A 14,357-nucleotide genomic window follows, 5' to 3' on the forward strand; every position below is an offset into this window, starting at 1 on the left:
TCTGGGGAGAAGATGACATTTCCGGTGGCATCTGGGGCAAATGGCAAAAACGAGTCAGCATTTACTTTCTTGCTTTAGGAAGCGGAAGACTAGTGACCGAAGCTTCAAGATTTTGACATGTATGAAAACACGAAATGGTAAGTCAATACAAAAGACAGCATCTTCCTGGAATTTGGTTTTGAGCTTGTTTTCATTTCACCTTTCTCAGTAATCTGGGTGTAGCTTATTTTGACTCTTCCTTTGATTGAACAATTCAGACCCTCGGCTCTTATTGTTCTTGCTGGTATGGTGCGTTCACAGCTGAAAAGGTGGTCAGAAGGGGAAAGGAGGAAGTGAGAAAAAAGAAACAAGGAAATGGTAAGAAGAACTCACTCTCCTTTTCTAACTAATATTTAATAGCAGTAATCTTGTGTTCCTGTGCAAAGTGTTGCAGTTTACAATCAACTTTTATTTTTATATGTTTATTTATTTATTTTATTTTTTTGAGACAGAGTTTCCCTCTTGCTGCCTAGTATGGAGGGCAATGGCATGATCTCGTCTCACAGCAACCTCCACCTCCTGGTTCAAGAGATTATCCTGCCTCAGCCTCCCAAGTAGCTAGGATTATAGGTATGTACCACCACACCCAGCTAATTTTGTATTTTTTTTAGTAGAGACCAGGTTTCTTCATGTTGGTCAGGCTGGTCTCGAACTCGCAACCTCAGATGATCTGCCTGCCTCCACCTCCCACAGTTCTGAGATTACAGGCGTGAGCCACCGTGCCCGGCCAATTTTTGTATTTTTAGTAGAGATGGGATTTCGCCATGTTGGCCAGTCTGATCTCTAACTCCTGACCTCAGGTGATTCACCAGGCTTTGCCTCCCAAAGTGCTGGAATTACAGGCGAGAGCCACTGCACCTGGCCACAACCTGCTTTTAAATCCTTTCACTTCATCTCTCCACTGCCCTCTTGATGGAAGAATAGCCCAGTCCACACTACAGGAAATCACAGGCCTGAGCCACTGGCTTCAGTAGACACAGCGCGTGGCAGAGCAAGACAAGAACTTTCTGCTTCCTCCCCTAGTGTTCTACTTGAAACCAGCAGGTAACTCAAGGGGACAGCGTGCTTAAAAGGGAGATGGTCAGCCGGGCACGGTGGCTCAAGCCTGTAATCCCAGCACTTTGGGAGGCCAAGTTAGGTGGATCACCTGAGGTCAGGAGTTCGAGACTAGCCTGGTCAACATGGTGAAACCCCGTCTCTACTAAAAATACAGAAACTAGCTGGGTGTGGTGGCAGGTGCCTGTAATCCCAGCTGCTTGGGAGGCTGAGGCAGGAGAATCGCTTGAACCTGGCAGGCAAAGGTTGCAGTGAGTGGAGACTGTGCCACTGCACTCCAACTTGGGTGACAAGAGAAAAGACACCAAAAAAAAAAAAAAAAAGTAGGGTGGGGTGGCAGGGGAGATGGTCCTGATTGATTGATTAGGTGTCGGTTTTCTTTTGTCTGGAATACTATGATTTCAGGGAGGGGAATATAATTTTCCTTACAAGTATCAAGATGAAAAAGAAAAGGAAAAAAATGAATCAGAAAAAAAGAGAGAGAGAGAAAATGAAGTTTTAAAAAGTTTTTCTCAAAACAGTGAGCCTTCTATAGGTGGTTTTCTTTTTGTTTGTTTGTCGCCCGGGCTGGAGTGCAGTGGTGCAATCTCGGCTCACTGCAACCTCTGCCTCCCGGGTTCAAGCAGTTTTCTGCCTCAGCTTCCCGAGTAGCTGGGATCACAGATGCCTGCCACCACACCTGGCTAATATTTTGTATTTTTAGTAGAGATGGGATTTCACCATCTTGGCCAGGCTGGTCTTGAACTCCTGACCTTGTGATCCGCCTGCCTCGGCCTCCCAAAGTGGTAGGACTACAGGGGTGAGCCACAACACCTGGCCTCTATAGGTGTTTTAAACACTTCAGGATATACTCAATATTCTGCATCAAATGGTACTGTTGGGGCTCAAAATATACTACCCCAATGCATGACTACAGAAGATCGGAATATGCCACCCCCAGATACCCCTAATCCCAGCTCCTTGAGAATCACTTCAACCCAGCGCTTGCAGTGAGCTGAGATTGCACCACTGCACCCCAGCTTGGGTGACAGTGAGATGCCATCTCAAAATAAAAATAAAAAATATGCCACCCCAAAGTATAGTTATTTGGCATATTTCGAGCTGATTATTCTGAGCAACAGCAGACACAGGAATATCTCTGAAAAGCTGTCCTTTTGTAAAATATATTTATATGTATAAAAGAAATCTACATTAGTCAAAGTATCTATCAGGAAGTCCTGCTCTCAGACAACTTTTATTACCTGGGAGACTTTTTATTTACATAACAAAACAACCTTTATTTACCACCATCCCATAACTTGTCACTAGCTCTCACAGAAGCCCCAAGTCCCCCTTCCTTCCTATTTTCAGGATAAGCTTCCATCATCTGGCCTTTCTTTGAGTTTCATGTGTGTGTGCATATAATTAAATATGTCTTTTTCCTTTCTTTTGTTTTTTAAATTGAGATTGAGTCTCATTATGTTGCCCAGGCTGGTCTTGAATTCCTAGAGTGATCCTCCCACCTCAGCTTCTCAAAGGCATGAGCCACTGAGCCAGGCCAAAAGTGGTTTTTCTTCTGTTAATCTATTTTGTGTCAATTTAATTTGTAGCCTAGCCAATGAGCCTAAACGGATGGAGGAAGCCATATTCCTCCCCTACAGTACAGAATAACAAGAGTAACATATTTCAAAATAGTACTGAATTACATGCTCTGAAGGCTTAGTTTTTTTTTTTTTTTTTTTAAATAGTATGCTACTTATGTAAACTGGATTATAATGTGACATACTGTCTTTCCTTGAAAAATATCATTTTACTTTATATCACTGTCTACTCAGTGTGTGGCTTAAAATTAATTCCATACATTATACATTGCTTTCCTCCTCTTGTCTATGGCCGTCAATAAAGTTATCTTGCATTTGCCCATGATTTTATTACAGTCGTTACCACGAAATTTAAATCAATCAAGGCAGAACCCAACTGATAGTCTTAGTATTTATAATTCAGAGTAGTCTGTTATATAACTTTGAAAATCTGCCATTATTTACTTCTAGCAATTCTATAAATGAATTTGCAAATCTTTCAGTTCTGGAGGTTTCAGCTAGTCTGTGCACTGTGAGAATAAAAGAACAACCTCTGTAATCATTCCAAGACCGGAGAACAGAGGAACTGTAATAATGCAAATGATAATCACACTCTTTAAACTTAAAATAAAGTTGTTTGAGATCAAGAGATTTTCAACTGACTTTCTTGCTTCCAAGAACTTATGCTCTGTGTAGACAGCTACTATTGCTACTCTAGCAACTGGTGTTATTCTGGCCCCATTTCATGCTACAAAGCTCAGTGGTCTTTTATTTTTTACCCACCAAACTTGGCTTTTTCTTAAACAATAATGACAACTTATGCACACACAAGTGTGCATAATGTTTTACCCTGCGAATGTGCTTTCACACACAGATATCCTTTAATATTAGCAACTCGTTAGTAGTTACAGCCACAGAGAAATTTAAACTTTTCTTTATGTAAGCCGTTATCATTTTATCTACATTTTCTATTTTAAGGAACACAATTTTTTTTTCTAATCTTCTTGGGAATCCTATAAGTGGGCCAGAAATCAGCCCATTAAATATATACTTATATGTGCATTATTTTCAGCTGACCAGTGTGTGCATGTGCTTAAATCTATTCCTGGCTGCCTTGAACAAATTGGACCAAATTTGGCAAATCACAAAACTATGTTTTTTCTTTGCTTATCTGACTTAAACAGTCTACATATTTTTGATAATTTATCTTCAAAGCACTCACATTTAGTACTTTCAAGCGCATATGAATAATGAATAATTTGTTTCTATTAGGGTAGAAAATCTTCTCTGATAGCATATTAAGAACTTTGAAATTCTAGATTAAAGCTTCTTGAGTTCAATTCAGTAACAGAACTAAATTCTACACTAAGTCAGTATATGCAAACTTTGTGTTGATGAGCAAGGCAATAGTTGTTGGGATTTGGGATGTTACAGATTGAGAAGAGCCAAATCAGTGATTTCACTATTCAGGATGGATGAAATGAGAAATGCTAATGCATAAAAATTCCCATTCTGTCATGATTTCTTAAACATTTCTATAAACTTCTTAGAATTCTATGTTTCATGCAAGTTCTGTATTCTGTTCCAATGTAGCTTAGGGGTTCAGAGCATGGCCTATATAGGCAGAGAAGCTGAATTTAGAGTCCCAAATTAAAAACCCACAAGCTGTATGACTTTGGGAAAGTTACTCAACCCCTCTGGCCCACTTCCCGTTGTGAAGCTTAAACATACGATGTGCTAAGCATTTTATTCCAGGGATTAGTAAACATGCATCTATGCTTTAGTAATGCAAAATAATACTTTAAATGACTAAATACTGACAAGTACCTTGTTTGATGGACACTGTCCCATTGGCTGGTGTGACATCATCACTGCAGGAACAGACTACACAAGTGGGAGGAGATGACAGAAATCATCCTTAGGTCAAGTTGAAGTTCAGGGAGATTGAGCAACTGAATCACACAGGTTAACCACTGAGCTTGGACTAAAGACCAGGCTTCCTGGGTCCCAGATTCATAGTTCCAGAGCCATAGTTCATGAATTTTTTTTCTCTAAGGTTGTAAACTCTTTTTACAGAGAATAGTTCAATACCTTACAAGAAATGGGTCTTACATTATTTAGCAATGTCCCTTACCTCTAAACCACAGGGTTAGTTTTCTAATTCCTATTCTCTCTACTTTTTTTTGAGACAGAGGAGTCTTGCTCTATCACCTATGCTGGAGTGCAGTGGCACGATCTCAGCTCACTGCAGCCTCTACCTCCGGGCTCAAGTGATCCTCATACCTCAGTCCCCTGCCAACCTCAGTAGCTGGGACCACAGGTGTTAGCCACCATGTCCTGCTAATTTTTTGCATTTTTGGTAGAGATGAGGTTTCACCATGTTGCCCAGGCTGGCTTCGAACTCCTAGGCTCAAATGATCTGCCCCTCTCAGCCTCTCAAAGAGCTGGGATTATAGGCCTAAGCCACTGTGCCCAGCTATTTTCTTTTTCTTTTTTTTTTTTTTGAGATTGAGTCTCACTCTGTTGCCACGCTGGAGTGCAGTGGTGCAATGTCGGCTCTCTGCAACCTCTGTCTCCCAGGTTCAAGCAATTCTCCTGCCTCCGACTCCTGAGTAGCTGGGATTACAAGCGTGTGCCACTACACCCGGCTAAGTATTATTATTATCTTTTTTAAGTAGAGTGGGGGTTTCACCACGTTGGCCAGGCTGGCCTCGAACCCCTGGCCTCAAGTGATCCACCTGCCTCAGCCTCCCAAAGTGCTGGGATTACAGGTATACAAGCCACCATGCCTGACCATAGGTTGTTTTGTCCAGGAAGACAGAAATAGCTTAATATTTTTAGATGTGTGCTATTCTTCCTTTCTTACTTTATTAGATAAACAAACATTCATCCAGCGCCCCCTCAGTCAGGCACAGGGCTTAGCACCTGAGATTTGAGGTTGGGTAGGACATGGTCTTCTCTGTGTTCTGTAGCTCACAGTGTAGAGAGGGAAAAACACAGAAGCAGATAATTAGAATTCAATGTTGGGAGTGCATTTATGGCTTTATGTTAAAGTATAACTTCTATTACTGAAAAAGGATTTAAAAAATTCTACTGAAAACATGAAAATGACAAAATAGCAGCATGAAAAGTAGCTTCTGGTCATATTCTTTTCTGATGAATATTTGCTTTGTACATACGATTGGCCCACATTGCATTATTTGTTTTATAAATTAATTGTATATCACTATTCCATTTTGTGTTAAAATAGTAGGCTTTTAAGTCTTTTTCCCAATTATCAGTTAAAAAACTATTGGTATGGGTTACTTTTTTTGACCTTCCTTTTTCTTTTAGGATGTTCTTTTCTTTAACATGGTTTCTTGTTGCTTCTCTGAAATATATTTATTTATTATTATTATTCCTTTTTTTTTTTGAGATGGAGTCTTGCTCTGTCACCAGGCTGGAGTGCCTCTAATCCTAGTACTTTGGGAGGTTGAGGTGGGTTCATCACCTGAGGTCAGGAGTTCAAGACCAATCTGGCCAACATGGCGAAACTCTGTCTCTACTAAAAATACAAAAATTAGCTGGATGTGGTGTGGTGATGCACGCTTGAAGTCCCAGTTACTCGGGAGGCTGAGGCAGAATTGCTTGAACCCGGGAGGTAGAGGTTGTAGTGAGCTGAGATCATGACACTGCATTCCAGCCTGGGTGACAGAGTAAGATTCCATCTCAAAACAAAAAAAAATTAGCTGAGGATGGTGGTGCATGCTACACTTAGCTACTCAGGGTGCTGAAGTAGGAGAATTACCTGAGCCCAGGAAGTCAAGGCTGCAATGAGCTATGATTATGCCACTGCACTTTAGCCTGGGAAACCAGGCCCTGTCTCAAAACAAACAAACGAACAAACAAAAACCAAAAACCAAAATGGCTAAGTTTACAGCACCAAGTCTATCCCTTAACAGTATGGCTGCTTTGAGCTCAGGCATGTGTCTAAGGACAGCTGGTTCAGAGACCTTGACGCTTGATCACAGAATCAAGACCCTGGGAAAATTTCTTATAGCTCATTTATTTTTTTTTATTTTTATTATTTATTTATTTTTTTTTTGAGACGGAGTTTCACTCTTGTTACCCAGGCTGGAGTGCAATGGCGCGATCTCGGCTCACCGCAACCTCCGCCTCGTGGGTTCAAGCAATTCTCCTGCCTCAGCCTCCTGAGTAGCTGGGATTACAGGCACATGCCACCATGCCCAGCTGAATTTTTGTATTTTTAGTAGAGACGGGGTTTCACCATGTTGACCAGGATGGTCTCGATCTCTTGACCTCGTGATCCACCCGCCTCGGCCTCCCAAAGTGCTGGGATTACAGGCTTGAGCCACCGCGCCCGGCTATAGCTCATTTATTTAAAGCTTTATTACAATTGTTTGCACTGTTCAGGAAGGAAACAAAAACCAAAACCAAAAAACAACAAACTATGGGTGTTCAGAGAGCTGTGTTAGCTTACAAAATTTGAGAGAGAAACTGTCATTCACAGAACTTGATTAACCACAGACTTGAATTTCAGGAGGAAGTAAGTTATGAAAAATCTGTAACCTTTGCCTGTCACATGCTTAGTTTTTTCAAGAAAACTACAGAAGGAGCTTATTATTCTTTAAATAGAAAAGCTTCAAATTAAAAAAAACCCTAAAATGTTTTATCTGAATAAGTTCTCTCAGTAGATGTCTTAAGAATAATTGATTGTAGTCAGGGGTTGGGGCCAGGACCCAGCTCACAAGACTGATGCAAGTTCTTTAAGCTGTGATTATGTCTGATGAAGAGGAATGCATGCTTACATGTTTGTGCAAGGAAGATATCCTTGTCATTTTCTTTCATTGCTTGCCACAGAAGGAAACAGAAAGGAAGGGAGGTCAGTGGGCATACACATTGTCACCCATGCTAAGAGAAAAGGTAGTTGAGAGCTTTGCTTGCCCACATGCTGATCTGCTGAGTCATCCTTGTCCTATCAGGAGAGAGACTTCCTTCCCTCAGTGGGACTGGGAGTGGACAGCAGCCTCAGGCAGCTGGAAGATGTGCCCCTGGGCCTCAGACCGCTCTGAAGAGGTGGCTCAGGGCTTCCTCTTTCATAGAGCTAATTAGGTTCTTATCTGTGCTACCAGATGAGCCCAGCTGCCAGCTCCTTATTTCATCTCAGCCAATCCAACAGGCTATTCAAACCAACACTGATATTATCCTAGCAATTTGTTTTATATATTTTGGACAAAGATTTAAACTAATTTAGTCCTCCATCTGTCACCTTCAGGCTATAAAGCCCTTTATTTTCTTGGTGCATTGACCATGGGGCTCCATCTAGGTCCTGAAAGGATATTCCCTCAAGGCCCTGAGCTAGAGACCACGGGGTAACTCTACATGCTCTTCTACTATTAAGATTTTGGTAACATCTGATTGTTTGCTAAAATACCATTCAAAGCCCCTTCCACCTGGGTAGTGCCAGCCAAGTTGGGCTCAGCTTCAGTTGGATGAATATGTCAAAGTCCCTGGCCATTTGGATAGCCATTTACCTACGGCAAGAGCAAACGCTGGCTAAACCATCTAATCACCATTTGTTTATGTTGGTGGTGTTGGGATTTGAGAGCACAGAGTGGAAGGCAGAAACAGGGCAGCACCTATAACTACCATCAGGTTTGCCTCCTCACTTCCCTTTTTAACATACAAGGCCCTTAAAGAATCTATGATTTTTTTTTTTTTTTGGTAGAGATGGGGTTTCACTATATTGACCAGGCTGGTCTTGAACTCCAGGCCTCAAGTGATCCTCCTGCCTCAGCACCCTAAAGAAAACCTAGGATTTAAAAAATGATCAGTTCATATAAAGAGAGACTGAAAAATATGGAAGTGAACTTTTGCCTTGTCCCCAGCAGGCTGAGGAATTACCAAGGAGGGAGGAGGTGAGGCAAAACACGCCAAGCCTGATGCCAATCATTGACAGTATTATGCTTAGTATTTATTGAGTGCTGACTATGGTTGAAATCGCCTTTGCAAAATTATGATTGAGACAGTGAAAGAAATCTAACCTAACTGACTCTATCTTGTTTCTAACCTCCAAGCTGTCCTTGTTCATTCCTGGGCATAGGCTGAACTAACCTTGGGAGAAATTTAGTTTATAGTTTAAAACAAAGATGATAACAGCCCTTTCCCAAAGCAGACCTCATTCTTGTCTGGGGACTAGACAGCCTTTGTAGGAATAACATGAGCCACAAGATTAGAAATTATGGTATAGGAGTCATGTGGCTGGAGGCTACAAGATTCTGGCCCTCCCTAAACTGCTCCTAAGATCAATGCTTGAGGTATTTTGCAGACTCTGCATGTGATGGTTCAACTGACACCAATCCAGATCGATAAACTGGCTCATCTGATCTTGTGGCCCCTACCTAGGAACTGACTTAGTGCAAGAAGACAGCTTCGACTCCTTATGATTTCATCCCTGACCAATCAGCACTCCTGGCTCACTGGCTTTCCCCAATCCCCCAAATTGTCCTTTAAAACTCTTTTCTCCAAATGCTGGTGGAGACTAATTTGACTAATAATAAAACTCCAGTCTCCCGCACCGTCGACTCCATGTGAATTACTCTTTCTTCATTGCAATTCCCTTATTTTGGTGAAATGGCTCTGTCAAGGCTGCGGGCAAGGTGAAACCCTTGGGTGGTTAAGTGGTCATTGCTCCTTCTTTTTCCTTCCTTCCTCTCTCTCTCCCTCTCCCTCTCCCTCTCTGCCTCCGGTCCCTTCTCCTTTCTTCCCTCTCTTTATTTCTTTCCACCTTTTCATAAAAAAAACTATTGAAACTGCCTTTGCAAAAATTATAACTGAGAAAATTATGTCAATGAAAGAAATCTGACCTAACTGACTCCACCTTGCTTGTAACTTCCAACCTGTTACTCCATTCCTGGGTATAGGCTGAACTAACTTTGAAAGGAACTTAGTTTATAGTATAACTTTGAAATAAAGATGATAAATAGCCCTTCCTAAAACAAACCCCCTTCCTACCTGAAGACTAGACTGCCTTTGCAGGATTAACATATTAGCTACCAGATTATAAATTATGGTTTAGGACTCATGCAGCTGGAGGCTGCAGGATTCTGAGCCTTTCCAAATTGCTTCTGGGGATAACGTCACTATAATAAAACCTAAGATCAGTGTTGGGAACAATTGGGAATAGTGAGGACTATGGCAAACTGGTGTCACAGAGTGGTACAGTGGCCACTCTGTTCTAGCAGATTACTTAATGAGGGAATACGGCTTTAAATTGCCAAAATTCCAATTTTTCAATAAAGAAAACTGTAAATATAGATTTTTATGAGCTGTATTCTGATTTTTAAACATTTGCTCAAATAAAAAGATGCTGCATAGGTAAAACCAGTTTTGCAGCTTTGCAACTGTTTTTAAATTTTTTCTTTTTAATTATGTCTAGATGTGAAGAATTATTATTGTCAAATTCAGGCAAATATCTGGGAATCAGGGACCATATAGAATCAAATCAAACTGGGGCTGTGGGTAGAAGACATGTAAGCAGTGAGGACTGCAGAAGCTATGAAAAAACTGGAGACAGAAAGTTCTGAAACTATCTTCGCCTTAGGAACAGACTTCTCTTCTAGCTGTAGCAAAAACCAGTAATGGTTTCCCAGGCAACATCCAGTCTGGCATAACCTGGAAGCTCATGTGCTTCTGCAATGCAGTATCATCTCTTGATTGGCAAATTTTAACATAATTTTCCAGACTTTTACCAGTCCAAGAATGGAAGCTTTGAATGTTCTATTGAGTATCAACTCCCTGTCATGGCAAATATTAACCCTTCTATTATGTGCAAAGAGTTCTTAATGAATTCTTATTATCTTTGTAGCACATTGGAATCAGTTTCGCAAAGCCTGAATGTTAAGTATCCTCTAGGTGCTATTTATATTTTATTTGTGGTGCTTACAATGAATATAAATAATTGTATATTTGTAATATCAATATACTAAGCAATATGGTACTCGATCTAAATGGCTTTAAATATTTCTTCATAATTGGGCAGAGCTTAATGGCCTGTTTTCAGATAGATGTTCAGGTTTACACATACCAGTTCTCAAAGATGAACTTAAAAATATTGGCTTTCAGGCCTGTTGCAGTGGTTCATGCCTGAAATTCCAGCATTTTGGGAGACGGAGGCAGGCAGATCACTTGAGCTCAGGAGTTCAGGACCAGCCTGGGCAACATGGTGAGACCCCATCTCTACAAAAATACAAAAAATTAGCTCTGTGTGGTTGCGCACACCTGTAGTCTCAGCTACTCAGGAGGCTGAGGTGGGAGGATCACCTAAGGCTGGGAGGTTGAGGCTGTAGTAAGCCAAGATCGCACCACTGCATTCCAGCCTGAATGATACAGTGAGACCTTGTTTAAAAAAAAAAAAAAAATTCTTCCTTTGTTAAGGAAGAAAAATAACAAAATACTGCTGGGCAGTATCAATAACCATACTATCTAAAACTTTTTAAAAACCTTTCAAATAACTTCAAACAAATGTCTATTTTTGTTTTTTTTAGAACACAGAGGAAATAGAATTTCAATGAACAACTGTGTCTTTTAATTCACATCACATAGGTTTCTTACTGTTTAAGTCTTATAATTATTTTTTCCACTGACTCTGCAGTGATCTGAATGGATGTGAACTAGCGTTACTGGTCTAGCAGAGCAGTGGTATTTGGTAGGGACACTGTACTAATATCAGCAAGGCATTTGGTGAAGACATTTGCTGCCAAGTTTTGGAAATTATGATAGAGCTGCTACAAACATTCAAATGCAGTATTTGAGGTGGTCATAAGTCTTCAGCTCATGTGGATAAATACCAATTCACTTGGGCAAATGGGAGTACAATTGGTGGATTCTATGTTTTTTTTTTGTTTTTTTGTTTTTTTTTTTTTGAGACGGAGTTTCGCTCTTGTTACCCAGGCTGGAGTGCAATGGCGCGATCTCGGCTCACCGCAACCTCCGCCTCCTGGGTTCAGGCAATTCTCTTGCCTCAGCCTCCTGAGTAGCTGGGACTACAGACACGCGCCACCATGCCCAGCTAATTTTTTTGTAGTTTTAGTAGAGACGGGGTTTCACCATGTTGACCAGGATGGTCTCGATCTCTTGACCTCGTGATCCACCCGCCTCGGCCTCCCAAAGTGCTGGGATTACAGGCTTGAGCCACCGCGCCCGGCCTGGATTCTATGTTAAGACTATGTTTAGCTTTGTAAGAAGCTGCATCTGTCTTTTGAAGTGGCTGTGGCATTTTGCATTCCTACCAGTAACAAATGAGAGTTCATGTCACTCCAAATCTTCACCAGCTTTTAGTGTTGTCAGTGTTCTGATTTTCTAATTATTCCAATAGGGGCAGAATAGTATCTCATTGTTTTAGTTTGTAATTCCCTCATGACATATGGTATTGAGCATTTTTCATGTGGTTACTTGCCATCTATATGTCTTCTTTTGGTGAGGTGTTTATTCAGGTCTTTTGCCCATATTTTCACTTGGGTTGTTTGCTTTCATATTGTTAAATATTAACACTTTACATATTTTGGACAGAACTTCTTTTTTTGAGGCAAGGTCAGTCTCTATAGTCCGGGCTGGAGTGCAGTGGTGGAAACTTGGCTCACTGTAACCTTCCAGGGCTCAAGCCATCCTCTCAGCTAGGCCTCCTGAGTAGCTGGGACTATAGGTTCACACCACCACGCCTGGCTAATTTTCTTTCTTTCTTTTTTTTTTTTTGTATTGTAGTGATGGGGTTTCACCATGTTGCTCAGGCTGATATTTTGGGTAATACGTCTTCTTTTTTTTTTCTTTTGAGACAGATTCTTGCTCTGTCACCCAGGCTGGAGCACAGTAGTGCGATCTCGGCTCACTGCAACCTCTGCCTCCTGGTTCAAGCAATTCTCCTGCCTCAGCCTCCCGAGTAGCTGGAACTACAGGTATCTGCCACCACATCTGGCTAATTTTTGTATTTTTAGTAGAGACAGGGTTTCACCATATTTGCCAGGCTGGTCTTGAACTCCTGACCTTGTGATTTGCCTGCCTCAGCCTCCCAAAGTGCTGGGATTACAGGCGTGAGCCACAGTGCCTGGTCCCAGATAATACTTTTTAATCAGATATTTTTGCAAATATTTTCTCCCTGTCTGTGGCTTGCTTTTTTATTTTCTTAACAGTATATTTTGCCAAGCCAAAAAGTTTTTAGTTTTATTCAAGTCTCACCTATCAATTTTTCGTTCATGGATTGTGCTTTTGATGTTGAATCTACAAATTCACCCCTAAACACAAGGTCACCTAGGGTTTCTCCTGTTATCTTTCAGAAGTTTTATAGTTTTATATTTTACATTTAAGTCGATGATCCCACTTTGAGTTAATTTTTGTGAAAGGTGCAAAGTATCCATTAGATTAATTTTTTTCTTATTTTGCACGTGGATGTCCTGTTGTTCCAGAACCATTTGTTGAAAAGATTAGTCTTTCTCTATTGATTTGCCTTTGCTCCTTTGTTAAAGATCAGTTGACTGTATTTATATAAGTTTATTGCTCTATTTGTCTTTTCCTTCACAAATGCCACACCATCTTGATCATTATAGCTTTATAGTAACACTCAATGCTGGATAGTGTCCGTCTTTCATCCCTGTTCTTTATCAATATTATGTTGGCTATTCTGGGTCTTTTGTTTTTTCTTATAAACTTTATTTTTTTTTATTTTTTAACTTCTCTGGAGAAATTTTCCTATAAACTTTAGAATAAAATTATTAATACCCATAAAATAACTCACTGATATTTGAATGCGGATTGTGTTGAATCCATACATCAAGTTTTCAGGAGGAACCGGTAGCATGAGGAATTTGAGCCTTCCTATCCATGAGCATGGAATAGGTGTTCATTTATTTAGTGATTTGATTTCTTTCATCACAGTTTTGTAGCTTTCCTTATATAGATCCTTAAATTTATACTTAAGTAATTTTTTGGCGCAAATATGAATGGTGTATTTTTCATTTCAAATTCCAGTTGTTCATTGCTGATATATAGGAAAGCAATTACATTTGTATACTAACTTTGTGTCATGTAATGTTGCTATAATTACTTACTATAATAGTTCCAAGATAACTTTTTGCTGTTGTTGATTCTTTGGGCCTTCCTTTCTTCCTTTCTTCCTAACTCCCTTCCCTTCTTCTTCCTTCCTTCCTCCCTCCCTCCCTCCCTCCCTTCCTTCCTTCCTTCCCTTTGACAGTTTCACTCTTGTTGCCCAGGCTGGAATGCAAAGACACAGTCTCAGCTCACTGCAACCTCCACCTCCCAGGTTCAAGAGATTCTCCTGTCTCAGCTTCCTGAGTAGCTGGGAATGCAGGCATGCGCCACCACGTCTGGCTAATTTTTTGTATTTTTAGCAGAGACAGGGTTTCAGCGTGTTGGCCAGGCTGGTCTCGAATTCCTGACCTCAAGTGGTCCACCTGCCTCGGCCTTCCAAAGTGCTGGGATTACAGGTGTGAGCCACCTTGTCCAGCCTCTTTGGGATTTTCTTTGTAATCACGTCATCTGTGAACAAAGTTTTATTTTTTTCTTCCTTCTCAATCTGTTTAGCTTTCTTCTTCTCGTTCTTCCTCTTCTTCTTCTTCTTCTTCTCCTTCATCTCCTTCTTCTCCTTCTTCTTCTTCCTTTCTTCTTCTCCTTCTCCTTCTTTTCTTTTTT

At 40.7% G+C, this 14,357-nt stretch overlaps 1 long non-coding RNA gene across 1 annotated transcript; it reads left to right on the top strand.

The window, feature by feature from the left end:
- Nucleotides 1-17: 17 nt before the first annotated feature.
- Nucleotides 18-9,236, top strand: LOC108305000. The gene is made up of 3 exons (XR_001825509.1): nt 18-137; nt 258-357; nt 8,959-9,236. It is a non-coding gene; the product is annotated as an uncharacterized LOC108305000 (long non-coding RNA).
- Nucleotides 9,237-14,357: the final 5,121 nt, after the last annotated feature.

This window comes from Cebus imitator, unplaced genomic scaffold (genome assembly GCF_001604975.1).
Source record: "Cebus imitator isolate Cc_AM_T3 unplaced genomic scaffold, Cebus_imitator-1.0 Scaffold2, whole genome shotgun sequence".
NCBI lineage: Eukaryota > Metazoa > Chordata > Mammalia > Primates > Cebidae > Cebus > Cebus imitator.